At 42.9% G+C, this 27,064-nt stretch overlaps 3 long non-coding RNA genes across 3 annotated transcripts; 2 read left to right on the plus strand and 1 right to left on the minus strand.

Moving 5' to 3' along the window:
- On the plus strand, positions 1-25,469 carry LOC120722489. The gene is made up of 3 exons (XR_005693487.1): positions 1-131; positions 16,230-16,239; positions 25,434-25,469. It is a non-coding gene; the product is annotated as an uncharacterized LOC120722489 (long non-coding RNA).
- LOC120722493 lies at positions 506-6,597 on the plus strand. The gene is made up of 2 exons (XR_005693491.1): positions 506-2,758; positions 2,966-6,597. It is a non-coding gene; the product is annotated as an uncharacterized LOC120722493 (long non-coding RNA).
- LOC120722499 lies at positions 17,004-18,046 on the minus strand. The gene is made up of 2 exons (XR_005693497.1): positions 17,487-18,046; positions 17,004-17,382 (listed from the first exon to the last, which is right to left on the minus strand). It is a non-coding gene; the product is annotated as an uncharacterized LOC120722499 (long non-coding RNA).
- Positions 25,470-27,064: the final 1,595 nt, after the last annotated feature.

The following is a 27,064-nucleotide window of genomic DNA, read 5'->3' on the forward strand; positions in this document are numbered from 1 at the left end:
CTTATAAAGCAGCAAACTATTTCTCCAGGCTAAAGGATTATATTCTAAATTTGTGACACGCCATTTCCTCTCCAGCTTACGAGTCATCTGCTTTAGGCTGCGTGTTTGAGACTTATACCACAGAGTCACGGGTTTTGGGGGGGTAGCAGGAGGAGAGAAGCAGCAGAGAGGCGTCTAAGACTCCAACTATGCATCCTGGTCCCAACTCTGGATAGTCATATTTGGGGGGATTTAATAAATTTTGCCAGATTTCTAGAAATGAGAGCTGCTCCATCCAAAGTCGGATGGATGCCGTCTCTCCTAACAAGACCAGGTTTCCTCCAGAAAGTTTCCCAATTATCTATGAAGCCCACATCGTTTCTGGGACACCACTCAGACAGTCAGCAATTGAAGGAGAACATGCAGCTAAACATCTCACTCCTGGTCTGATTGGGGAGGGGACCAGAGAAAACTGGTCCGACATTGTTTTGGCAAAGTTGCACACCGATTCAATATTGATTTTAGTGACCTCCGATTGGCGTAACCAGGTGTCATTACTGCCGACGTGAATTATAGTTTTACTGAATTTACGTTTACCCTTAGCCAGCAGTTTTAAATTTCCCTCAGTGACGCCTGCTCTGGTCCCTGGGAGACAACTGACTACAGTTGCTGAGGTCTCTAGCTTCATACGGTGGCTGTAGCTTAAGTCGGAGAACAGGTCACCTACCAATCAGAAGATTGGTCTGTGTGCCAGATATCCTTGGGCAAGATAGTAACCCCAAGTTGCTCTCTGATGCATCTATTGGAGAATGAATGTGTGTATATATTAGATAGAAAGCACTTATAGACAAAGAACATAGAAAAGGTACTTGTGCGAAAGGGTGTTAATGGGGAAAGTTGAGTAAAGCACATTAATGCTCAGAGTAGAAAAAGCACCATATAAGAACCAGTCCATTTACATGTCTCAGAACAGAATCGCCAATTACCAGAGTTAGATCCCCGGCTGGTGTGTTGCAGAGTGGGGAAAAACGGTTAGACACATGAACAGGTTGGTGGTGTACATGGGGCTTCTGTTTAAGACTATGCTTCCTCCTCACCGTCACCCAGCCTTCCTGTTTCCTTAGCTGCTCTTGACAGTCTGTCAGGTGACAGCTAGCGGGGCCTACACCACCTTCGGCTGCACCAGCTACAGGGGCCTGGCTAGCTACGGGTGTATCAAGAGTGCAAAGCCGGGTCTACAATTCAGTGATCCCGGCTTCCAGAGCTGCAAATAGGCTACATTTAATACAATGATCATTACTGATAAAGGAGGCAGAGGAGTAACTAAACATTTGACACAATGAGCAGGAAAGTGTAGGGGGTCAGGTGAAGAGTCCATGCTGCTAGCGAGTTGGCTAAGAGCTATGCTAAGCTAGCGAAACCCTAAAGACACAATAAGTAATTACTGACAATAATTAGCAAGTGAATACACAGAGAGTGTGCTCCAGAAGCACATCAAGATTAAACTATGAATATGAAATAAGTTTTTCTATAAGTTTTTTTATTGCCATGAGCAATTCTGCCCCCAGGTCTGAAATGTACAGTGACAGAACTTTCACATGATGTTAAACAGAAGCTGTCAGCTCAGTTCTGTTAAGTGGATAATCATGTTGAAGAACTTCATTATAAGTTGTAGATTCAAGCCTCCCTTCATATGTTTGGCCACCAGATGTCACCAAAGAAGACTGTGTTGAAAAGCCTCGAGTACTGTACCCTTTTTCAATACGAGCTTCGGAAAGTTTCATTTGGCCGTCTCTATCACTGTGTGTGTTGTAACAGGAACAGGAAATGATACTCTACCACAAAGAGAGCAAAAAACAAGTGACAGCACCACCAAAAACTTGATTGGTCACAATCAAGTTGTTGATATTTAATTATCTGATGTCCCTTATCGCTCTCACTCAGGCTTACATGATTTAAACTTTAAAGTTCCTTCATTAATTCCACCATCAGGCTGGGGTCTTTCTGTGCTTGTCTCCCCATGTTTGTTTTCAACACAGTCAGATTAACTGGTAACAAAAAACTGCCCATAGGTGCGAATGTGAGTTTGAATGCCTGACCCTAACTTATCTGTAACTCTGACACTAACACCACATTTTGAGTCTCAGCAAACGTCTTCAAAATAATGGTGCCAAGAATTTGTCCCCATAAGGTCTGTTGGTCCCCACAAGTATATTAATTGTCCAAAGGATCATGGAAGTGATGAGTTGGTGACACAGTTCTTATCTTCCTGGGTTTGTTACAGGAAGTGTGTGTGTGTGCATGCATGGGTTTGTGTGTGTGTGTGTGTGTGTGTGTGTGTGTGTGAGAGTGAGCGTTTGCCTTGAAATGTACTTAAAAAAGATTGATTCTGTCCTGTGTTGTCTCTTCTCTCCTTCAGCCCTGACAATTATCAGAGCTGAGTGTGGACAGGATGTCATTCTGCCGTGTCAGGTCCATAAAGATTATCCCACTGCAGCTGTAGTGTGGAGGAGAACTGACCTAAAGCGAGAAAAAGTACTTTTGTACCAGAGCAAGATGTCTCATCGAGCCAACAAGTATGCATCTTCAACTAGCCGCTTGCATCTGATGGATGGATGGATGGACAGTGGGAATTTGTCCTTGGCTCTGCAGGATGTGACGCAGGCTGAGAATGGAACATATGAGTGTCTGGCCGTCGACAAAGAAAGATACCAATGGAAGACTCACATTGAGAACACTGATACAATCAACACCATCCAGCTGATGATTGTTCCAGTGGGTAAGTTTGTAGAGTCGTCAACAATCTGTTCTCTCTGAGCCTTATGTAGCCTCAAATCACAACTACAGTTGCCTTGGTTACGCTGCAGTCTAAGCTGCTGGGGGATTCCCATGATGCACTGAGTGTTTCTTCTTACCTCACTATGTGTTCAGACTCCTCTCTACACTGAATCATTAGTAATTATTAATCTCTGGCTCTCTTCCACAGCGTGTCTTTTCTCCTGTCCACGTCAGCTCCCCTCAGCTGGTCTCTCAGATGGCTGCTCCTCTCTGCGCCTGGTTCTGCTGGAGGATTTCTTCCTGTTAAAAGGGAGTTTTACCTTCCCACTGTCACCTAAATTGTTTGCTTAAGTGGGTGGGGGTGCACTGCAGGACACCTGAAGCGTTGTTCCTTCAGTTACAGCCCCTTGTGAAGATCAGCCTTTGAGCCCCTTTCATAAAACGTCTGCACACATGAGGCCGAGGTTCTGGGAGTTATAGCACAATTAGTTTAATCATGACTTACAATAAACATGATGAAGTTGTTTTCATCAATCTAAACTCACTGCTCATGTTGTTAGGTATACCTTGTTAGCACTGGGTTGGCCCCCTTTTACCTTCAGAACTGCCTTAATCCTTCAAGGCATAAATGCAACATGGAGCTGGAAACCTTCCTCTAACATTTTGCTCCATGTTAACATGAAAGCGTTGCACAGTTCCTGCACATCCACGATGTGAATCTCCTGTTCCATCCCAAGATTTCTCCACTGGACCGAGAACTGAGTCACTGTCCTGTTCACCAATTAGTATCACAGTGTTTTGTCCTGCTGGAAGATGGTGCACTGTGACCAAAATATGATGGACATTGTCAGCAGTAATGCTCACGTATGTTGTAACGTTCACACAATCTCAGACACTGAGGGGTCCAAAATGTGCCCAGAGCAGCAGCTGGAACAGGCGGGATGGATCATAGAGAAGGTGTCAGGTTGTTGCTATGGGAGGGGAACGTGTCCTTTTATGCAGATATTGTTGATGAGACTTTGTAGAAAGCAGGAAGTAGATCATGTCTCACACCTGTCTTCTGTTTCTCACCTGCAGCTCCACCACTGAATGCTGGCAAAAGGCGGTTTGCTCCACCTACATGTGATCTGCTTTTGACTTTGGGTCTTCTGTCATATTTCTGTTCCTGTGTTTAATCTTGATGATTCTGTTAACACCGACCTCTGACCTGAAAGTCCTGCCTCTGAGTTTAAACAGAAAACTTTTTTTGTCATTTCTTTGGTTTTTTTCATATAACAGCTGTTACAATGAGTGATAATGCTGAGATTACATGTAAAGGGTGGAAACTCATACGTATGTATTCTTTTTGTGGTTTGTTTTTAAAGATAATCGCAGATTTTGATTTCACTGCAGTTTTCCTCTTATAATCTACAGTTTTCATGGCTATTGCTTTATAGGAGGTACTTGTTTAGCATGTTTGGACTCACAGGCAGGAGTCACATTAGTTTCACTGATGTTTATGATGAAAACAAGACGATGTTGTCAAAAGACTCTCCACACGTTCACGAACAGACTGAATTTACTCCACTAACAGTACAAACCAACGTTAGCCAATCAAATCACTGTTTGTGGAGCATCAACATCAACTATCAGGGTGTTGCACATGAACACTGTCAGTAACAGGCAGGTAGCATGGCTAACGTTAGCTGCTAATGAAGGCACTGCTTGCGCGTGTCACAATTGACTGGACATGCTTGCTATGCTATATGCTGATGCTATGCTAGAGCGTTAACAGTTCCTGTAGTTCATGATTTAGAGCAGGGGTGGCACACTGACTTTAGATGGTGAACCACAATTATAGCTATAAATGGTACCATTACACTTACTGTTATTCTTTGACACAGTGGTATGACCCAGTCTGTCTTTGCCTGTGATTGGCTGTATCATGCCACCCCTGTTTGCATGGAGATCAGCAGGACTGAAGATTCAGCTCCCACATACATTCGGGCTGACATAACTGACATATGAAAGTGTATTAGGGGCCTGATGTGACCCGCTGGCTGTATGTTGGACATCCCTGTATTAGACGCTAAGTCATGGCTGAATGGGCACAAACAGCGTCATGCATGCCCAGATTTGTTTCTCACTACTTTTTTTGAAAAAAAAACAAAAAAAAAAAACAAACCCACCCATGAGCTTCAGATTGTACATTTGAATCTGTGTCACAGTGTTACTGTGGGGATGAAGGAGCTGCTCCGTGGCTGTAACAGTCACTGCTAAAGGAGCTCTCAGCGCCTCCACAGCCTCCTGCAGGGGGTGGAGGTACTGTCTATCATGGGGGACAAATAAAGCTTTAGAGTTGAACACCTCGCTTGCTATACACACAATATCTGTGAAAGTCGTATCATATGCACTTTACAATCACAGCGACATAGAATGTAGAATATGAGCCAACAGGCCACAGCACTGACTGTGCTCTAAAACAAAGTGCCATTAGAGCTGATTCAGAGCCAGAGCAGGCAGCTTTAACACTGACTCAGCTGCAGTGTGCCTGATATTTCTTTGTAACATAGCTCGAATGCTGCTTTATGTTTCCTTTGCTTTGTGTCTCTATTTGTAGCGTCGTGACTGTACGATAACTATCCTGTGATGAACTGTGAAACAGCAAGCGCCGTACGAAACACTCAAACACTTAGCCGTCCCTGTTAACTTTACAACTCCTTTTTTGCTGAGCAGCTTCGCCAAGGAACACTGTTTGTTCTCAGTAAGTCATTTAAACGGTACTCTTTACAACCAACACACACACACACACACACACGCAAAACAAACCAAAGAATCTATTTTCAAACTAAAGTGTTAATACTTTCTGTCTGTGTGTCGCTGCTGATACTTAACACATGAGTGTTGTCAGAAGAAAATGACTCTGTTGCTATGGTAATCCCTGCATGAATGGATGTTTTTAGCCTTGTTTTTCTCTTATTTTTTTTTCTCTAACTGCATCATAATTTTCCCAAGTCTGAAAATTACACACAAGGACATAATTACCATCATGTATTAGTCTAAAGTTTAATTGCTGTCGGCAGTTTTTTTTTAATGGAGAGAGAAAGAAAATCAACCAACACCCCAGAAAGTTCTAAAGTGTTGACTTGTTTGTGAGCAAACCTGCAGACTGAGCAGGTCTAATGATGATGTCCCTCTGGATAAGTCACCGTCTGTTCTTTACTGTAGAAAAGCCTTTTTAAAAAGCTGCCTTATTCATGCACATTCGCTTGTGTGCAGCCTGACACAGTGTTATCTCTGGGATTCCCTCAGGTCTGCAGAAAGTGTCCTTAAAGTTGAATATTGTGACAAAGTGAATGTAACAGTGAGACTGAGCTGCTCCATCTGTTTCTGCGGCCGCTGACTTCAGCTCCTTAAACATCCTGATTTATCAGCACTGCAGGGACACAAATGTCACTGTTACAGAGACAGACATGCACACAGAGCAGGAATGTGACTGAATATGGAATCACTAACAGGAAAAAACCTTTCAGCCTCAAACATGCAGTCAGGTGCTGCACTGGCCTAATGACTGATGTGAGCTGAGCTCAGGGAGCAGCAACGGGTGGAGGCTCATTTCATATGTCTTTAAACTCAGCAGTGTGAAATCCAAAGAGACTGGCATGTGACAAAGCATCAGTGCTGTCTGTTCCAGCATCATTTTATGGTTTGCTTTTATTTCTCAAGATGATGCAGGGAGCCTGGCTCAGGAGCTACTGTCATGTTGTAACCGTGTTCCTGTGACTGTACTGTGATTACTCTGTGACCATGTGATGGATTTGCTGTTGATGGTGTTCTGCATTAAAGTGTTACTGCAGCCGACCTGTCTGTGTGTCACTGTCTGTTCCTCCAACCTGTGGACTGCAGCGTCTTCAGCAGCAGGTGTTTGCTGTTTGCACCATCTGCTCAGATATTCTTAAATTTAAAAAGTTTTAAAATTAAATTTAAAACTGTATCTCATTGTACAACTGTATAGTGACAATAAAGGCATTCTATTCTATTCTATTCTAAATTTAAACGTCTTTATTTAATCTGTGCTTTCTACTCAACAATGCGGCTACATCGAATGTTAAATATGTTTTTATTCTCCTCAATTCAGAAACTATACTAAAATATGATGCGAACAAAATTGGAGCGCTGGTAAAATTGAGGGGGGGGCACCCTTGAGTGATCAACTCCTTTCCCCACCCCCCAAGACTTTCAATGTGTAACTTGCAGGTAACAGTGAAGGGGTGAATGAGGTCACTGCAGCAGCCCCACCCACCAGCAATGTTCCCTCTAATTTTTCATGTGTCTGAGCGAACACACAAACTCCCTGAGCGATCCCTTGGACCGCTGTGTGTTAGGTGACGGCTGTGTGTGGACAGGGATAGGACCCAAGATACAGACTCCAGAGACAAACTTAAACCAAAACAGCTTTAATGCTGAACGCAAACATAACATAACTGGAAAAAACTCAAAATAAACTAACACCGGTGGACTGGCAAAACACACAGCAAAATAAACGGTAGATCGCGACATGGACACAGAGAAACACAGGGCTTAAATGCACAGAGGGAGCAATCAGGGAATGAGTAACAGGAGGGAAACACAGCTGGGGCAAATCAGGCCTAACGAGACCAGGGGAAGCAAAACCAGACACATTAACATCAGACATGGGTCGTGTCCAAATTCATGGGCTGCATCCTCCTGAGGACCCGGCCTTTGTGGTCTACGTGGGCCGGGTCCTCAGATGGTCGGGTAGGCCGGAAGTAAACGGCCGTGAAATTGGACGGTCTAGCCTTCAGATTAGCGTCACCGCTGTCTCGGTGGAGTTTAATAAACTCAGCCGTCTGCTCCTTGCTATCTAAAATATAACAGGACACTGGCGTAAATTCTCGACCGTCTCATACTTCTGTTTAATCAGTTTTCTGTTTGACGTTTAGTCAACTGTGTAAAAACCAAAAAGGAACCCACCCGGGGGATTAATAAAGTTTTATTTTATCTAATCTAATAACTTTAATCTCAGCCAAACCGATTAACTCACGAACAAACAAAACACTGAAAAAAGCCCAACAATAACATTTTTAGGTTGTCTAAGTGAATTATATATTACGTTTAACCCGAGCAGCGAAAGTCCGCAGTGATCTGAAAATGATGTGCCGGGAGTTGTGCCGTTCTCGGCCGCATCGGTAACCCTCGAGCTCCCGGCTAGCTATCGAGCTGGTGGGTAGCAGACGCCTCCGAAAACGTCGAAGCACTTTTGCAAATATGCGATATCTTGATAAACCGAGCAGATATTTGATGTTTACGCAACTACTTTCTCGCCTGAAAATATGTTAAAAGTTTATTTTGTGACCCAGAAAGATTAGTATGAGTAATTTTAAAACTTAGTAGCGGCCGCCATTGTTGGAAGCTGGAATTTGGCTGGGCCGCGCTATGAATTCTGGGATATGGTGGGCCACGAAGGACACACCCGACCTATCCTTCAAATTCGGGGAAAAGGAGGACGCATTTGTCGGCTGCATTCGGAGGAGTCTACGAATTTGGACAGCCTTCGGCGCGTCGCTGTGACGTAATCGGTCTACAAATGCGACCTCAGGAGTATGCAGCCCATGAATTTGGACACGACCATGGACTTCCAAAGTAAAACAGGAAACATAACACAGACTCACAGGCAAGCACTAAAACAAAGGGAACAGAGACGTGGGACCAGGGCAGACACAGACACTGACTGGACGTGGAAATACAGCAGACAGGGGAGACAGCAACAAAGGAACACAGACAGAAAACCAAAACACTAAAACTCTAACCAAACCCCACCCAGAGGACCTTAACTAAGAAAAACCCGTAAAGCAAAGCTAGAATATAATGAAATAACAAAATCAAATAACCAAAAACACAAAACACTGGGTCACCGACCCAGGAACCCTAACACTGTGAGCGACATCAGACGTGTGCGCTGTGGTCACGCCAGCATCAAATCCATCCAAGTTACTTGGTTTATTAAAATAATCAAATTACAGCATTTACATTTATGTTAGACGACTTTTAAACTGCTTTAGCCCACTTACAATGAAAATGTAAAGAAAAATCTAGCCATTGGCCTGTGTGGTATGTTAACGCTATTGGAAGTAAAAATGACTTGAACTCCAATTTCGAAAACACAACTTTCTTTTTTTTTCTCTTTTCGTTTTTTTTTATATATAAAGCTCTGACTTGTATTATGAGTCTGTGGTCTGGGAGAGAGTCCTGTAACTCTGTCTGCAAAATACAGCATATAATGACCAATGTTGGGAAATTACTTATATAGTTACTCCTCAAAAAAGTAACTCAGTTTGGCAAACAAAGTATTTTGCAGCTGTTTTTTTTAAATGCAGCCAAGGCGTTTTTAAATAAACATTTCAAACTATTTACAGAACAATCAGGTGTTCTGCATCAAATTTGATGCCACACAAATTATTTGTGCCACTCCAAAAAATAATTTCTGTCCACTATGAGATAAAGGAGAACAACAGCCTGATACCTGCAGGCCTGACAACAGGAGATGTATCACTCCTGTAACACCTGTAACTTTCAGCAGTCGCCTCATTGTTCTGACACACACAACAAAACTATTGACTACACTACACACTAACTACACAAGATTTGCGCTAAACGTCTCAAATCTCTCACATCTCAAAACACCGCTGTCACTCCTAAAATTTCCCCCCGTTCCTTAACAACTAGATGCCACGTTGCCATATCATTTTTTGATTGGTCGACATGGTACTTTTTGGACGAATAGGAAAGAGAGAGGGGGGTTGTTTTTGCCCACAGGTGGAGAGTGCTTTCGAGGCTTTTTTCTTATAAAATGCCATTTTTACCGTTTCTTCCCGCAGTAAATATAAACAATGATAGTATTCAGGAAAAAAACAAACATTGAATATGTCTTTATCATAACTCTGGTTTTACGTGGCCTATCAACACAATTTAAAAACTGGTATAAAATCCACACTTTTTACATCAACTGTTCCGTCTGTCCTGCTCACATCTCCAATGGTTGTAAACATTGTGATTAACGTGGCTTCACTCCACATCAGCCATGCCGCTTTTGTAGCTAAAACTCTGGTGTCAGCACATAAGGACGCTGTCATAGCCTGTCAACGACATTGATTGGCTGTGTATACGAATATGAATCGCTGGACTATGGGATAAGGTGGCATCGTTCTAATCCCATACAGGAGCAGCCATACACTCACTGACTAACACTGCAAAACAGAATTGTTAAAGTATTCATTTTAATTTCAATTCAGGTTAGATTTTTTTTTTTTTTTGTACGCAACACAGATTTTCTGTGCGCAGAGACCGTGCCAGCAGTGCGCAATTGCGCACGTGCGCAGCTTAGAGGGAACATTGCTCACCAGCCTCTGCTGTTCGCGAGTACGGACTTTGTAAGTTCACACGGGAGTCCAGAATTCCAGCGAAAGCAGCAGATCATTCTACAATTGCAATGGTGACAACACAGCTCCAGAGTTTTCACTGCCATCCCCTCTTAATTTAACTGTGCTTAATATTTGCAATAGAAATTACAAATGTAGTAGATTAAAAAATATATAATTAAAAAAGTATCTTAAGCACTTTGGCAAAAATCAATTTTACATATCATCAGTTTCATAATGTCTAATAAGCTTCAGCACAACCACTACATGACAGAAAGAAGCCCAATGTCTCTATTAATAAAATAGTACACATGTATGTCTGAATAAAAACAAACAGGTGAGATGTTAGAACACTTTTATTTGCATTTTAGTAGACACTAAAACTTACAATACACAGCTGCTGGGGTTTGGAAGAGAACTGAACAAATATTTGAAATGTAATCGGATCATTTTTGGAGCAGCCTTCAGGATCTCCATGCATTAACATGCTGTTTTTGCTGAATTTAAATATTTGTCATCTTAGATGTAATTCTGATCCAGCTGTTTAAATAAGAACAGAACATTTTACATCAGGGGATATGATGGGTGTAATTCAAAATACAGTGACCACTCTCCAAGTAAGAATTCAAGCTTAACTTTAATCTTCGCCAAACCGATTTACTCAGGAACCAATAAAATTGCCATTAGTAGCTGTGGACTCCACTTTACTGCTCGGTAAAGTGGAGCGAGAACACATCTGGGAATTTTGAGTGTACTTGGGCTTGGCTTGATGCGTACTTTGAATTGATGACTGATGACGTATCACAAGTCCACGAGAACAACTGAGACAATGCATCCATGATATGAGGTTAGTTATTAATATACTACTGCACAGAGGTGGGACCAAGTCATTGTTTTGCAAGTCTCAAGTAAGTCTCAAGTCTTTATCCTCAAGTCTCAAGTCAAGTCTCAAGTAATGTCAGGCAAGTCAGAGTCGAGTCTCAAGTCACTGGTGTAAAAGTCCAAGTAAAGTCACAAGTCTGAAATTTTGAATTTCAAGTCCTTTCGAGTCTTTAAAAAAAACGAAAAAAAGCATGTTGCAGTTATATGCTAAATGTAAATATTAGACCATGTAATTTTTAAATCTGTGTTTTTCTCAACACATGACAAAATAGTGAACTTAGAAAATATACACAAATTGTGAAATTGCACCTCTTTAAAATGCAGCTCAATTAAACCTAGCTCCAAGAATAATTTTCACCGACAGTTCTGAGATAAGCTGCATGTTATTCTTGGATGCGGTTGTAGGACCGGCTTTAAAATCGCATGACAAAAATATCATACATAAATAAATGATTTTTTTTTTTAAATATCATTTTTTTTAAAAACTGCATCACCAACATAGCCTGGAAAACATTTGCTAGTTAGATGAAGTCAGCTATCTCATCGTAGCATATTTATATGCATATTTATAATCATATGGTTCTTGGAGTGAGTGCATACACTCATGAAGTTTAGTAACTTCCGGTCACTGCAACAAGCCCAGGTACAGTTTACCGACGGAAAGTAAAGACCATCGTACGTATCATAAGTTTACCAGTCTCACAAATCGTCGTCATAAATACACATTCATTAACCGTTTATTAATAGGACCTTTGAGCTCAACGATAATTAATTAGTAGTGGAAATAATTTCTGGTAGCATCACAGAAATGTAGCAGTGACAATAATATTGTGGGCGACCGTGGCTCAGGGGGTTGGGAATCGCATCTGTAACCGGAAGGTCGCCGGTTCGATCCCTGGGCTCTCTGTCCTGGTCGTTGTGTCCTTGGGCAAGACACTTTACCCTACTTGCCTACTGGTGTTGGCCAGAGGGGCCGATGGCGCGATATGGCAGTCTGCCCCAGGGCAGCTGTGGCTACAACTGTAGCTTGCCTCCACCAGTGTATGAATGTGAGAGTGAATGAATAGTGGTATTGTAAAGCGCTTTGGGTGCCTTGAAAAGCGCTATATAAATCCAATCCATTATTATTGTATGCTGTAATCGCACTGGGCAATTAGTGATACAAAACAACTGTTTTACCCTGTGAATAAAAGTATATGTTTTTGTCAGTGTACCATAATAACAGAAGCGAAACGCAATATTGTGTCAGGACAATTTACTATTTATGCACAATAAACAAAGGAGCGACAATTTCTGTTCAGCGCCAGACTTGCTTGTAACCTATATCACCAATTATGTTATGAAAATGACGCATTAACTACAACAGCAGACTGACCTGTGTGGAAATGCTTGGAGCAGACTAACCTGTGAGCTGGAGGGTTCTGGGACGTTATATTTGATCTTTGAATGGCTGCAATCCAGTCGCCTCTTTGTTACTTCGGAAACATGGCTCGAACAATTTCTCTTCAACGACGTAATCCGATAACAACCGATCTCTTTACCCGTCGGCTTCCCGTGGCTGTCATGCGACCGGCTATTGCAGTTAATAATACAACAGCTTCTTGACATTTTTGTGTTTCTTTTTATCGCTGTGTGACTGATTTTAATTGAAAGCCTGCGTGTGCTAGTACCGCTTGCCACGAGTTCCCAGAATCCTTTGCGGTTCTACCCGTGAATGACGTCACATTTTCAATCTCTATATAATATGCATGTTAAATTTTATATTTGGGGTAAAATATCAAGTCTTTTCAAGTAAACCGGTTCAAGTCCAATTCAAGTCCCAGGTCATTAGTGTAAAAGTCCAAGTCAAGTCACAAGTCTTACAACATTTTTTCAAGTCAAGTCTAAAGTCATAAAATTAATGACTCGAGTCTGACTCGAGTCCAAGTCATGTGACTCGAGTCCACACCTCTGCTACTGCATATAGATACATTGTAAGGTTTTAAAAACCAAGCTTTAAAATGAGCAGTGATCATAAAAACCGAGAGAGGCCAACAGTGATCACTGACTCTTTTTAGGGACTTGTTGAGATTAAATAGAACAAGATACAAAGCATTAAAAAATGTTAAAAACATAACAGCCTTATTAAACGCAGAGTAATTTGGACCTGGAAGCAGGGTTCATACATCATCACTTAAAGACAGGATTGAGAAACAGCCTGAATTTACATGGGGGACCACATGACTTTAGTTGGGCCAGACCACTGACCAGATCACAGTGACATCCTGTCACTGTGAAGGAGTCACATATTTAAGTGTTTTTCTATATGATGAAGAAAAAGCTCTGTGACAACAACATAAACCTGTCAGCACGACTCTTTAAACTGTAAGAAATAAAATGATAGAAAAAGTTCTGATAGCTCATCAATCATCACAAAAAACTGAAATTTCTATAGTAGAAAGTGAAAAACAAACTTTTCTGACTTTGTGTAGTATAAATGTTCATAAGCTGCAGGAAAAGCTTTAAAACTATGATAATACAGTAAAAATCCAAAATGTCTGCTTGTGTTTGTCTGTGGTGACCAGCGGATCAAACAAGTTCAGAATGATAACTTATAATTGTAATTTGTAATTCTTACAGCTTTAAATGCACGGCAAGCCTGTGAGACTCGTTTAGACTGAGCTGTTTCTCATACTTGCCAACCTTGATGCCTCAGAATTAGGGAGACATTCAAGGGGGAGGGGGGGGGGGGGGGGGGGGTTACATACACATATACAAAAAACTTGAATTTTACAGTGTTTATTTATTTTAAATTATTTATTTAAAGTAAGTTAAATGTCACTTTTATTACTGTCCAAATTCAGAGGCTGCATCCACCTAAGGACCCGGCCTTCGTGGTCTAAGTGGGCTGGGTCCTCCGAAAGGCGGGTAGGCCGTAAGTGAGCGACTGTGATGGTCTGGCGTTCAGAATTACGTCACAGGCTCTCTCAGTGGAGTGAAACTCTGCCGTCTGCTCCTTGCTTTCTAAATATAACCGGACGCTGGTATAAATTCTTGACCGTCTCACACTTAATCTGTTTTCTGTTTGAAGTTTTTTTCAGCAGTGTCAAAACCCTGGAGGAATCCTCCCGAGGGATTAATAAAGTTTTTATTTAATCTCATCTAATCTAATAACTTTAATCTCAGCAAAACCAATTTACTCAGGAACAAATAAAACACTGAAAAAGTCGAGTTACTTAAATATCATGTTTAACCTGAGTAGCGAAAGACCGCAGGGGTTTGAAAACGATGTGCCGGGAGTTTGCTGTTCTTGCCGGCTCAGATATTTGAAGTTTATTCTCACCTGAAAATATGCTAAAAGTTGATTTTGCGACCCAGAAAGATAAGAGTAACCTTAAAACGAAATAGCTGCCGCCATTGTTGGAAACTGGAATTTGCTGGGTTGTGGTTCTGGGATATGGTTTTCATTTTTGTTGTCCGGGTGGAAAATCAGGAGAAATTCAGGAGAATGGTAGCTCCGGGAGATTTTCAGGAGGGGCACTGAAATTCGAGATTCTCCTGGAAAAAAATCAGGAGGGTTTGCATGTATGCTGTTGCTCTGTGTTACATGCTCACATTTCTGCATCTTTGCCATTCAAACACACTTTGTATTCACTTTATTTGATCTAATATTCAATTATTAGTCGAACGCTGCTCATTTTCCATTTTCCTGACACTCTTGTATTTAAATCAGCTTCCGTCTCTCTGTGTACCTGGCCTGTACCCAACCATGGTATGACAGTCTGTCTTTGCATGTGATTGGCTTTATGGTCCCACCGCTGTTTGCATGGAGATCAGCAGAGCTGAACATTCAGCTCCCACATTTGCTCAGGTCATTAATAACTGACATATAAAATTGTATCAGGACCGGATGTGACCCGCTGGCCATATGTTGGACATCCCTGCTTTAGATGCTAAATCATGGCTGAACGGACACAAATAGCGTCATGCATGCCCAGACTTGTTTCTCACTACTTTCTGTGAAAAACAGAAAAAAAAAAACCCAAACAAACCCACTCATATGACTTTAAGAAGTCAGTGAGTATTTGTTCTACCTGCCAGCAGGTGAAAGTCGTATCACATGAACGTGACAATCACAGCGACACACAATGATTTAGAACATGATAGTGATGTGCGATACCACTGATTTCCTTTCCAAGTAATATTCAGGGTGGTATCGATGATACTGATCCGATACCGATACTTTGTATAAAAACTTATTTTATTTATTGTATCTCAAATTATAGCGTCGTAATGATTACAGGACATCAGATTACTTGTTCTTATCACTTAATAATGCAGGGTTCATCATACAGAAATAAAAAAAAAAACTGAAGTTGTGCGCTATTTGAACACCTTGCCTGCCTGCAGCACTAAAGGACTCTGCGAGAGACGTCTGTCTCGCCCTAGCAGCACCTGTCCCTCTCCTCCTCTTCAGTTCACCTCAACATACGCTTGTCATATTCTGTGATATGATTTACTCCGAGGTGTTTGACAAATTTGTGGTGTTGTCACAACACCTCAGTGTCTTGCCACATGTATCACAAACCACGTCGTTTGTGGATGTAAAATGACTCCAATCACGCTCAGCCATTGTTGTGAGTGCACACGCCAAGGGTCTGCGACACATTTATACAGCCGTATTTCGCACATGACTATGAAAGACGGAAGAGGAAGTAGTTCCTTCCAATGTAGACAATCTGAATGTTATAGTTTCTTTCCACTGTGTTCTTGTTAATGATAAACTACAAATTTACCCTAAATTACTAAAATATCGATATTTTAATGTGAGAATCAATTCTAGAACATAAATGACTGGTATTAGAGGAATCGATATTTCAGGATCGATCCGCACATCACTAGAATATGAGCCAACAGGCCACGTGCTGACTGTGCTCTAAAACATCATGATGATGGAAGCACTTGATTGCTATGATGATGACAGTTTTCATAAAGCACTTATAAATATCATCCGTCCCCGTGTCTGAATTTAGCTTCAAAACTTTCAAAGAAAAGACTTTGTTTGTTCTCAGTAAGTGATTTAAACGGTATCCTCTCAAACCCATTAGTCTCTGTATCAGCGCTGACACACACACACACACAGACCATCTCAAACCAACCAAAAATAAATCCATTAAAAAAAAAATATTTCAGTATCTTCTGAGTAAAGAGGACTCTGTTACCATGGTGACTTCATGTTTTAATGGATGCACCAATGCTGGTAGCCCACTTATGCTTATGTTTGTAACACGAAGAACTTTGCCTACTTGTGTCTTGTTTCTGCTGTGTAGTAAATTGTCCTTAACGTTCCAGCGAATGGGTTTAAGCTACAAACCTATCAGTAACTAATTACTGATTACTTCCCCCCAAAAGTAAACCTGTTATTTTACTGATTACTTATTGTTGAAAGTAATAGGTACTTAGTTACTTTTTAAAAACATAATTTACAACCTGAATAGGTGATAAAGCGATAGATCTTTCAGCCCAATTCTACTTTTTCTTCATGATCTATCATCCAAAATGTAATCAAATGGAAAAGTCTCTTTTTAAAACTTGTTTTATTAGTTTTAATCTTTTAACTTTATGCATCAAGCAAAAATTAAATTATATTCAACATTCTCTGACTGGAAGAAATTTGTTTAACATTTAAACCTATTTTCTGCACATTCCTGCACATGAAATAGGTTTTTGTGTTTACACTCACTCTTTCACATGGATGCAAGTAAAACACAGCAGAAAATAAGAAAAATCAAAGGCTAGCGGTCCTGTTGCTCTATTTTCACCTGGATAGCAAGAGTGTGGTAGGCGGATGTTTGCCCTGGTGCAGATGTGCCGCAGCGGTCAGCGGAAGAATCCGGGAGTTTCTCTGTGAATTTCACATTCCTGTGGCAGCGTACTCGGTGCTTGCGCAGAAGTTTAGGGGTTTTATTCGCTGTAAAAAGAAGTTTTCTTCCCATGCTGGAACAGTGGACGCTAATGTTTTTATCACTTTTAACAGAAAGTCAAAGTAAGGTCGGTACTTCCACGCTTTAAACGCTGCACGCTCAGATTCTGCACACAGCTGTTGCCATGAACGTCGCACTCGCTTACGTTTTTTTCTGCTCTGCTGTTCTCACTTAGTTTTAACTATTTATTAGTTGCCTTGGTGTATGATCGCCTGGCTTTACTGTCCATTCTTCCTCTATCATGCCTCACAATGTCTCTTCCTCCTCCTCCTGCATTTCCCACCCTCCACCATTAGCTGGATCCTCATCAGGTGATCTCAGCGGTCCCTGTAGACCATGGAAAAGGAGAGGGAGAAGAGCAGCTATTCAGGTAAAACTCAGGCTTTACTGGCGGCGAGCTTTGGCTGGTAAGCTATGTCGAGCATGCCTTGTCTCCTGTGCTTTGAAAAGCTCCATGGAGGGGGACCAGTTTTCCACGACCCTGCTTGGATACGCTGGGCCCGGATCTTTGAGACCATGCTGCCTTAGGGGTTTTTTTCCAGACTCTTTTGCCACCTCGCTTTTTATTCCCTCAGTGAGTGGATTCTACGAGCATGACGGCTCAGACCCTGTATATCTACGTCCGTTAACTAAAGCTTCTGCAAATAATGAGGCTTCTAACTCGCTGAATATAGCACTTCTTAATTCTCGATCTGCTGCTGCACCTTCTTCACTGTTTCCTTTATGTGTACTGTCCATGTGAGATCCTTTGTCAGATGTTACACCAAGCAAACGGAAGCTGCTCACTCTCTCCACAGCAGCTCCGTTGATCGTGATGCGGGTATGTGCTTCTCTACACCTGCGGAAGTCACCTATCAACTCTTTTGTCTTTGTGACATTGAGGATGAGATGGTTGTCTCAGCACCAGCGGGTCAGGATGCTGACCTCCTCCCTGTAAGCTGTCTCATCACCTTTGGTGATAAGACCCACAACTGTAGTGTACTGCCAGTAGCGCATACTTCACAATGATGTTGGAGTTGCTAGTGGCCGTGCAGCCGTAGGTGTAGAGTGAGTACAGGAGAGGGCTCAGTACACACCCCTGTGGAGCACCAGTGTTCATTATGATGGATGATGACGTGATGCTGCCCAGTCTGACCACTTGGCGTCTGTCAGACAGGAAGTTAAGGATTCAGCTGCAGAGGGAGCTGCTCAGTCCTAGGTTCTGCAGTTGTCTGTCCAGCTTCGAGGGAACGATGGTATTGAATGCTGAGCTGTAATCTACAAACAGCATTCTCACATACGTGTCTCTCTTCTCCATGTGCGAGAGGGCAGTATGTAGTGTCAGGGCTATGGCATCATCAGTGGACCTGTTGTGGCGGTATGCGAACTGTAGAGGGTCCAGTGAGTCGGGTAGTGCAGAGCAGATGAAGCTCACGATGGAGGTCACGGCTACTGGTCACCAGTCATTCCGTGATGAGATAGTGGAGGATTTGGGTACTGGGATAATGGTGGCCATTTTGAAGCAGGCTGGGACTACAGACAGAGAGAGGCAAAGTTTGGAGATGTGTGTAAACACTCCAGCCAGCTGAGCCGTGCATGACTTGAGGACGTCCAGACCAGTAGATTTGCGTGCCAACAGCTGAAAGCCGACAGCTCACTGATTCTGTGTCGGCAGGTCCGCGCTATGTGTTTATCTCTTTTTTTGCGCTAGATTCTGAATCTGCAGGTTTCATCAGCCTCAAACCAAAATTGACTGAACCAGTAGCAAAAAACCATCCAAACTACGCTTCTGTCATGGTCCTGCGACCATGACTCAGTGACTTTGTGTTTATGTACTTATCGTTATTACTTTCATTATTATTCATGGATGTTTTGGGATGGTTTGTGTTTGGGATTTTAGACACTGGGTTCTGGGTTTGTGCTCCCTCTGTTGGTCCCTGGTGTTAGTGTTCCCCTGTCTCGTCAGGTTAATCAGGTCCAGCTGTTTCCCCCACCTGTGTGTGATTTCCCAGTGTCTCTTTGTGTATTTATAGTGTGTGATTTCCTCTGCTCCTTGTCGCGTCGTCTGTGTACATACCCTGTGAAATCCTCTGCGTGCTCTCCCTGCTGTTCTCACTTCGATGTTCAGGTTTGCCACTCCTTTGTGTAGTTTCACCCAGTTTAGTTCATCCGTAGTTCTGTTTTGCCATCTCCTCTTTATGTTTGTTATTATCAATAAATCACCCTCACACCTGAATAAGTGCTGCACTTTGAGTCCTCCTTCCACTCTCCACACGGCCGCTGCCCCGGACCGTGACAGCTTCACATTTTGCTTCACATAAACATCATCAATAATTTCCTCGTCTTACTTTTGCTCCGACACAATAAAATCACACTTCATGTACAGCTCTCTCTCTCAGTGTGCTTTGAGAACCCATCTAAAAATCTGTTTCCTGCATTATTCGCTTGCTTACTGCGCACCATTCTACCGCTGTGTAGAGCGCTGTCGGCCACTGTTTTTTTTAATGACCTCCAACAAGAAAGTCTAATTTCTGCTGTTTAGTACTGAAGAAATTTAAACTTTTTAAAATGATGCCAAATTGCAAACTGCTTAGCTGTGTTTCTAATACAATCTCTGTAACTTTGCTCTGCTTCCATTCAGCAGCATCACGTAATGTTCATACACTCAACAAAAATATAAACGCAACACCTTTGTTACTGCTCCCATTCCCCATGGGATGGACGTAGAGACCTAAAATTCATTCCAGATACACAATATAACCATCCCTCCCAAACAGTGGTCACAAATCAGTCCAAATGTGTGGTAGTGGGCACATCTGCTATATTGAGATAATCCATCCCACCTCACAGGTGTGCCACATCAGGATGCTGATCTGACATCATGAGTAGTGCACAGGTGTACCTCAGACTGCCCACAACAAAAGGCCACCCTGGAATGTGCAGTTTTGTCTCACAGCAAAATGCCACAGATGCCACAAGCAATGAGGGAGCGTGCAACTGGCATGCTGACAGCAGGAATGTCAACCAGATCTGTCGCCCGTGCATTGAATGTTCATTTCTCAACCATAAGCCGTCTCCACAGGCGTTTCAGAGAATATGGCAGCACATCCAACCGGCCTCACAACCGCAGACCTCGTGTAACCACACCAGCCCAGGACCTCCACATCCAGCAGGTTCACCTCCAAGATCGTCTGAGACCAGCCACCCAGACAGCTGCTGGAACAATTGGTTTGCACAACCAAACAATTTCTGCACAAACTGTCAGAAACCGTCTCAGGGACGCTCAACTGCATGCCCGTCGTCCTCATCGGGGTCTTGACCTGACTCCAGCTCGTCGCCGTAACAGACTTGTGTGGGCAAATGCTCACATTCGATGGCGTCTGGCACGTTGGAGAGGTGTGCGCTTCACGGATGAATCATGGTTCACATTGTTCAGGGCAGATGGCAGCTGAGAATGTCCCAGTTCTTGCATGGCCAGCATACTCACCGGACATGTCACCCATTGAGCATGTTCGGGATGTGCTTGACCGGCGTATACGACAGCGTGTACCAGTTCCCACGAATATCCAACAACCTCGCACAGCCATTGAAGTGGAGTGGACCAACATTCCACAGGCCACAATTGACAATCTGATAGACTCCATGCGACGATGTGTTGCACTGCATGAGGCAAATGGTGGTCACACCAGATACTGACCGGTTCTGGGTCCCCAGACCCCCAATAGCACAAAAAACTGCACATTCCAGGGTGGCCTTTTGTTGTGGGCAGTCTGAGGTACACCTGTGCACTACTCATGATGTCAGATCAGCATCCTGATGTGGCACACCTGTGAGGTGGGATGGATTATCTCAATATAGCAGATGTGCCCACTACCACACATTTGGACTGATTTGTGACCACTGTTTGGGAGGGATGGTTATATTGTGTATCTGAAATGAATTTTAGGTCTCTACGTCCATCCCATGGGGAATGGGAGCAGTAACAAAGGTGTTGCGTTTATATTTTTGTTGAGTGTATGTTGATTCATGGTTTTCTTCAGTTTTTAAACTACTGCAGAATATTTTTAAGGTTATCTGCAATAAAATCCCAGGCCAGGAAAATCTTCATGTTTTTCTGTGTTTTATCCTCAGTTACTTTGACACAAAGGCACCTGCTGTGATGTTCACACCTCTGATGAAGTCTCACAAGTGTCAGTGCTGACAAATGATCAAAATTATAATATTTCTGACTGTCTGAGGCTAAATTTCCCCGAATCGAATCGAATCAAATCGGGACCTTGTGAATTGGAATCAAATCGATTCTAGAAATCAGTGACCATACCCAGCCCGTAATTTAAGCTGTTACTCCTTTAATAAGCAAATCATCGTTGGAAGAATTCATGAAAAAAAAAAAGAACAGAAGCATAAGTGGGCTAACTGCATCGGTGCATCCATTAAAACATGCATTCACCATGGCAACAGACTCATCTTGACTCAGAAGCTACTGAAAACTTTTGTTCTTTACATTTTTTAAATGGATTTATTTTTGGCCTGTTTGAGACGGTCTGTGTGTGTGAGCATTGTTACAGACTTTAATGGATTTGAGAGGATACAGCTTGAATCTCTTACTGAGAACAAACAAGAAGGCCATTTAAAAAGGGAAAGACCATCTCTGAATAGAGGATCCATGTGTGTGTGTGTGTGTGTGTCTGTGTGTGGGTGGGAGGGTGGGTGTATTGCGTTGCTTATATTGTTGAGATTTACATTGCTGTGCTTGAGAGTCCCCATCTACCTGAACCAAATTCCTTGTATGTGTCTGCGCATATACATGGCCAATAAACACGATTCTGATTCTGGTCTTTGATCAGCGATCATAACAGTTCATGTTAATGATCATGAGCTGAGCTCAAGGGCTAAGTAATCGTGTAAACACATGTCTGTGACATCGTGTGTGTGTGTGTGTGTGTGTGCACTGCACAGTGTGACTGTGGGGATGAAGAAGCTCCCCTGTGGCTGTAACAGTCACTGCTGAAGGAGCTCTCAGGGCCACCACAGCCTTCTGCAGGGGGTGGGAGGGGCTGTCCATGAACACCTCACTTGTTTTACACACAATATCTGACACCTGCTTCCTTTATGAAGTCAGTGAGTATTTGTTCTACCTGCCAGCAGGTGAAAGTCGTATCATATGAACGTGACAATCACAGCGACACACAATGATGCAGAATATGAGCCAACAGGCCACGTGCTGACTGTGCTCTAAAACAACGTGCCATCATGATGATGGAAACATATGATGATGACGGGTTTCATAAAGCACTTATAAATATCATCCGTCCCCGTGTCTGAATTTAGCTTCAAAAACTTTCAAAGAAAAGACTTTGTTTGTTCTCAGTAAGTGATTTAAACGGTATCCTCGCAAACCCATTAGTCTCTGTATCAGCGCTGACACACACAAACACACACAAACACACAAACCGTCTCAAACCAACCAAAAATAAATCCATTAAAAACAAATTTCAGTATCTTCTGAGTCAAGAGGACTCTGTTGCCATGGTGAATCATGTTTTAATGGAGACACCAATGCTGGTAGCCCACTTATGCTTCTGTTTTGTTTCTTTTCCTCCAAGTCTGATTTGCTTTTTTTTTTTTATAAAACCAGCAGCAGAAGCAGGAACAGCTTAAATCACAGAAGGGGGAATAATTATCTGATCAGTTACACACAATGAAGTCTTTTGTGTTATGTTTTTTTTTTCGTTTTAAAAGAGACAGAATATCAACAAAAGCATGAAGGCTGTGTATGAATTGTTTTCATGTCCCTGAGTGAGGTAAGTATTAGATGTGCTACAACCCAGCCAGAGGCAGTACGGTGGTGCAGTAATTAGCTCTGTTGCCTCACCGCAGGGTTTGAATCCCCCACCTGGCCTTCCTGTGTGGAGTCTGCATGTTCTCTCTGGGTTCTCTGTGTTTGGAGGCTTCCTCCCACAGTCCACAGACATGCAGTTAGTGGGGTTAGGTCACCCGCTGATTCTGCAGGTGTCACTGCAAATGTTACCCTGTGATAAGCTGGTGACCTGGCCAGGGTGTACTCTGGCTCCAGCCTCCTGTAACCCTGAGCTGGATAAGCAGAAGAAAATGCATAGATCTCCCACAGAGTCAAACCAAGTACAGATACTCCTGATCTCAGCTCAGGTGTGGATGAAGCACACCTGTCCACAGAATCACACCGATCACTGCTCTGCTAACGTCTTACAATAACACACTTACAACGACACACTTACAATAACACACTTATTTACTTATGTGAAAAGGTTGCACTCTGGATTCTTTGCACATCATGTCCTACCTGGATTTTGCACTCACCCCACTCATAATCATTGATATTTCATATTTTCTAATTGTATTCTGTATCCATGGGCAGATGAATCGACATGTATATAACATATATACTAAAATAAATAAATAACATATATTCTATTTCTGCCACTGTGTTGTTTCTCGCACTGCAACCGATTCTTGATTCATGTCTGTGTGTCACTGTCTGTTCCTCCAACCTCTGGGCTGCAGCGTCTTCAGCAGTAGCTGTTTCTCAGTAAGTGTCTTACTGTGATGTGGACTAGAACACACACACTGTGTGTGAGAGCTCCACAAAGCTACGGTGACGTGTCTTAGTGCTGCTTTTCTCCTTATATTCCTTTTATATTCCTTTTTTGCTCATAGAGCTCCTTATAAATGAATGTCCACTGTTCAAGTGAGGCACTCAGCAGTATGAGGTTCAGAAACCCAGCAGTGGGTCTGATTCAAACAGTGCTTATTATAGATGCAGCCAGTAATCAGCTACCCTCTGCTCCATCACCACATCTGTTGAAGCTCCAGCAGCAGCTGAAGCAGGAAAACCTCCACCTGCCTGTGCATAAATGAAGCAGTTCTAACTGCAGCGATGCTCCACTGACTCTGATTTGTAGTGGAGGATTTTCCTGTTTCCTGTTTATTGAGGAGGAAGAGAAGATGTGTTTGTCTTTGCTCTTCTTCTCAGGAGCCAACAAAAGCCCAGCTCCATTCCTGATATGCTGGCCTTCAGTGAAAACTGCAACACTAAATGTTTTTACAGTGTCAGCATCCTCTAGAGCAGGGCTGTCAAACATAAGGCCCGGGGGCCAGAATTGGCCTGTCAAGGACTGTGATTTTGTCCGTTGGACAGCTTTGGATCATAACGGGCTGCATATGTGGAAAATCAGTTTGAGAGAAAAGATAAGGACAGAAAGCTGAGAGGGGCGCGAACAGACCAACAACAAAGTCAACAACAAAGACGAAAGCACGATCAGATATCTCCTGCACCGAGACGCGGACCCAACAGCTGGATGCGAAGACAGAACATGTGAGAAGATACTGCGTCCCAGGGGCCAACGAGGGAGCTTAAACAAAAAACGTCTTAAACTTTTATATTGTGTATATTTAACTTCAGCTGTGCTCTCAGACAGACTGTGGAGCGGCTCCCAGCAGAACTGGGCCACTAACGTCACCTTCATGTCCTGTGTCCATGGGAGCTCTTCAACACCACCTGGTAAAAAACTATATAGGACCAGTGACTGTAATAAAGAACCCACCACTGTGTGTGGACACAAACCAGTATCTTTGGCAGTGAGGACAGGACCGAGTAAACTATCTAAATACTGCAGATTTAATGAGGCTGTGCTAAATGATGAGGTCACTAAACAGGAAGTACAGAAAGATTTAACAGAATGGGTTTTATCACATGACGATGCCACAGTCAATCTGTCTATCCTGTGGGAGGGGCCTAGAGTAGGCATGAGTATTACAGCCATTTCCTCCAGACTGAGAAAACAAAGCTGATCCAGAGAAACGAGAGACAGAGCAGCAGCAGCCACACTGTCACGTCATTAAAGGACACGTTGACGATATATCCACATCAAAGCACACACACACTGGGATAACAAACAGGAAAATGATGGAAGAGGTGGAAGGCGGAGCAAGTCTCCAGTTTCACTAATTACAATCCATCAGGACTGGTCATAAAATGAAACGCTCACATCGTGACAAGACGTCAACATGACCAAACTATACCACAGCCATGTTTCTGCTTGCTGTCAGAAGACAAGGACGATCCCATGAAACAGGAAGGATTTAACTATTCTGTGACATCAACGACAGCAGAGGCTGAAACACGTCCTAGCCTTGAATATCACAGATCCCCACGGGTACACTCCAATCACTGCACCTCCACAGTGCAGCTGGAAGTGTGTACGAGTGTTCAAACACCCCACAGGGATCTGTGATTACTCTCACAGAATATGAATCATGATACAGACATTTTTCTTTCTCTCTGGTGGAGGTTGGGTGAAGTTCTTTACTGCCCTACAGCTGTGTTGGACAGAAACAATCACAGGTTTACCTGACTGAAGGTCACCGTGCTCACCTGTGATCAGCGTGGGAGGAGTTTCAGGCCTTCAGACAGACGCTGCAGATCCAGTGCTGCACCGACGTTTTTGGGTCCCGAGTCATGGGGACAGCAAAAGACTTGTCAAATGATCTGCAGGAGAAGAAAGCTGAACTTTATTAAGCAGGAAAAAGATGTAGAACCACTAGATGTTAGTAAAGAGCTGCTCCTCGGCCCCATCACCGTGTGCTTGCATGCTGTAACTTCTACATCAGGTTCTAGTGCACAACAATGAACCTGCGTTTCTCCTGCCCTGAACTGAAGTGTAACACCTGAACCTGTCCAGCCGCTCTCAGTCTTTGTGTCTCCACGTCTCTGCTGGATGGACTCACCCACTGAAGCCAGGACTCAGCGTGGAGCTGGGTGTGAAAAATGTCCTGTATCATCATCACATGACACACTGGGCTCCACAGAGGATGGCACCGGTGACATGGAGAATGGAGTCAGTGTTGCTGTGGTTTGTCTGTGTGTGGAGATGAAACACACCAGTGCTGTGTGTGCTGTTCCTCCTCACATCTGTTCGACCTCTGTCACCATGAGCTGACCTCTGCTCCTCCTGCCATCTCTCACTGAACTAACTTTGTTAAATGGAAATAAATCGTGTCCACAAAATGTTTCCTTACAAGGTGAAGGAGGTTTTATTTAAACCGATGCTTTGATTTTATTGTGAAAAACCTCCTTGAAACACGTCCGAGTGGTAAAGTCTGTGGATTTTCCCGCAAACGTTGCTCTCGTGCTTCCACACAGCTGTCACACAGACACATTACCAACTTCATATCCAAACAAAGCTCCCAGATTTATACTTTTCCACGTCCACGTCCATAAATATGAGTCTTCCTGTTTTCATGGAAGAAATGTAAAACCACATGGAAGCTTTAAAAGTTAATGTTTGCGATGCTGTTGACGTCTCATCTTCAGTCTGGCATGTTTTATACTCATGTACGTCTTGTTTGCGTTCCTGTTATGATGTCATCACTTCCCTTGTTGTCATTAATGAATATTAATCCTGTTTTCTGTATCTGATTTGATTGATTTGATTGTTTATCAGAAGCTGAGTACAGCTCAGGTGATCATCCACCATGTTTCCTCCAGCCTGTGATCAGACTGGTGCGCCACCCGGTGGTAACGATGCTGCTCAGCTGTTGCCATGGAAACAGAAATGGCAGAAATGAAATCATTTTGTGAGATTCAGTCATTGTAACGTGTTTAAAGGGCGAGAGATGCTGAGATCAAAAATGTGTCGCTATGGTTTCAATAAACATTTAAATAAATCCAGCAGAAAATGAGATGATTATGGTGACTCTGCAAAGACTGTGGTCACGTGACGCTGATACAGATCAGCAGAACAGACAGATGGAGGATAGAAAGAGTATAGATGGATAAAGGATGGAGGAAGGATGGAGGAAGGATGGATGAAGGATGGAGGAAGGATGCATGAAGGATGGAGGTATATTGTGTGGAGTACCTTATTGGGAGAGATCAGCTCAAAGTGCTGCCATAGAGGGGAACCCCTTCTTCTGTCGGCAGGCTCCATGGTAACGAGCTCTACGTCACAAGTTAAACTCCAACACCAACACTGACATGCGCATTTTGTGGGGATCCAATCCTCTTTATATATGTTCGTACATCAT

Source organism: Simochromis diagramma, unplaced genomic scaffold, assembly GCF_900408965.1.
Source record: "Simochromis diagramma unplaced genomic scaffold, fSimDia1.1 OVJJ01000640.1, whole genome shotgun sequence".
Lineage (NCBI taxonomy): Eukaryota > Metazoa > Chordata > Actinopteri > Cichliformes > Cichlidae > Simochromis > Simochromis diagramma.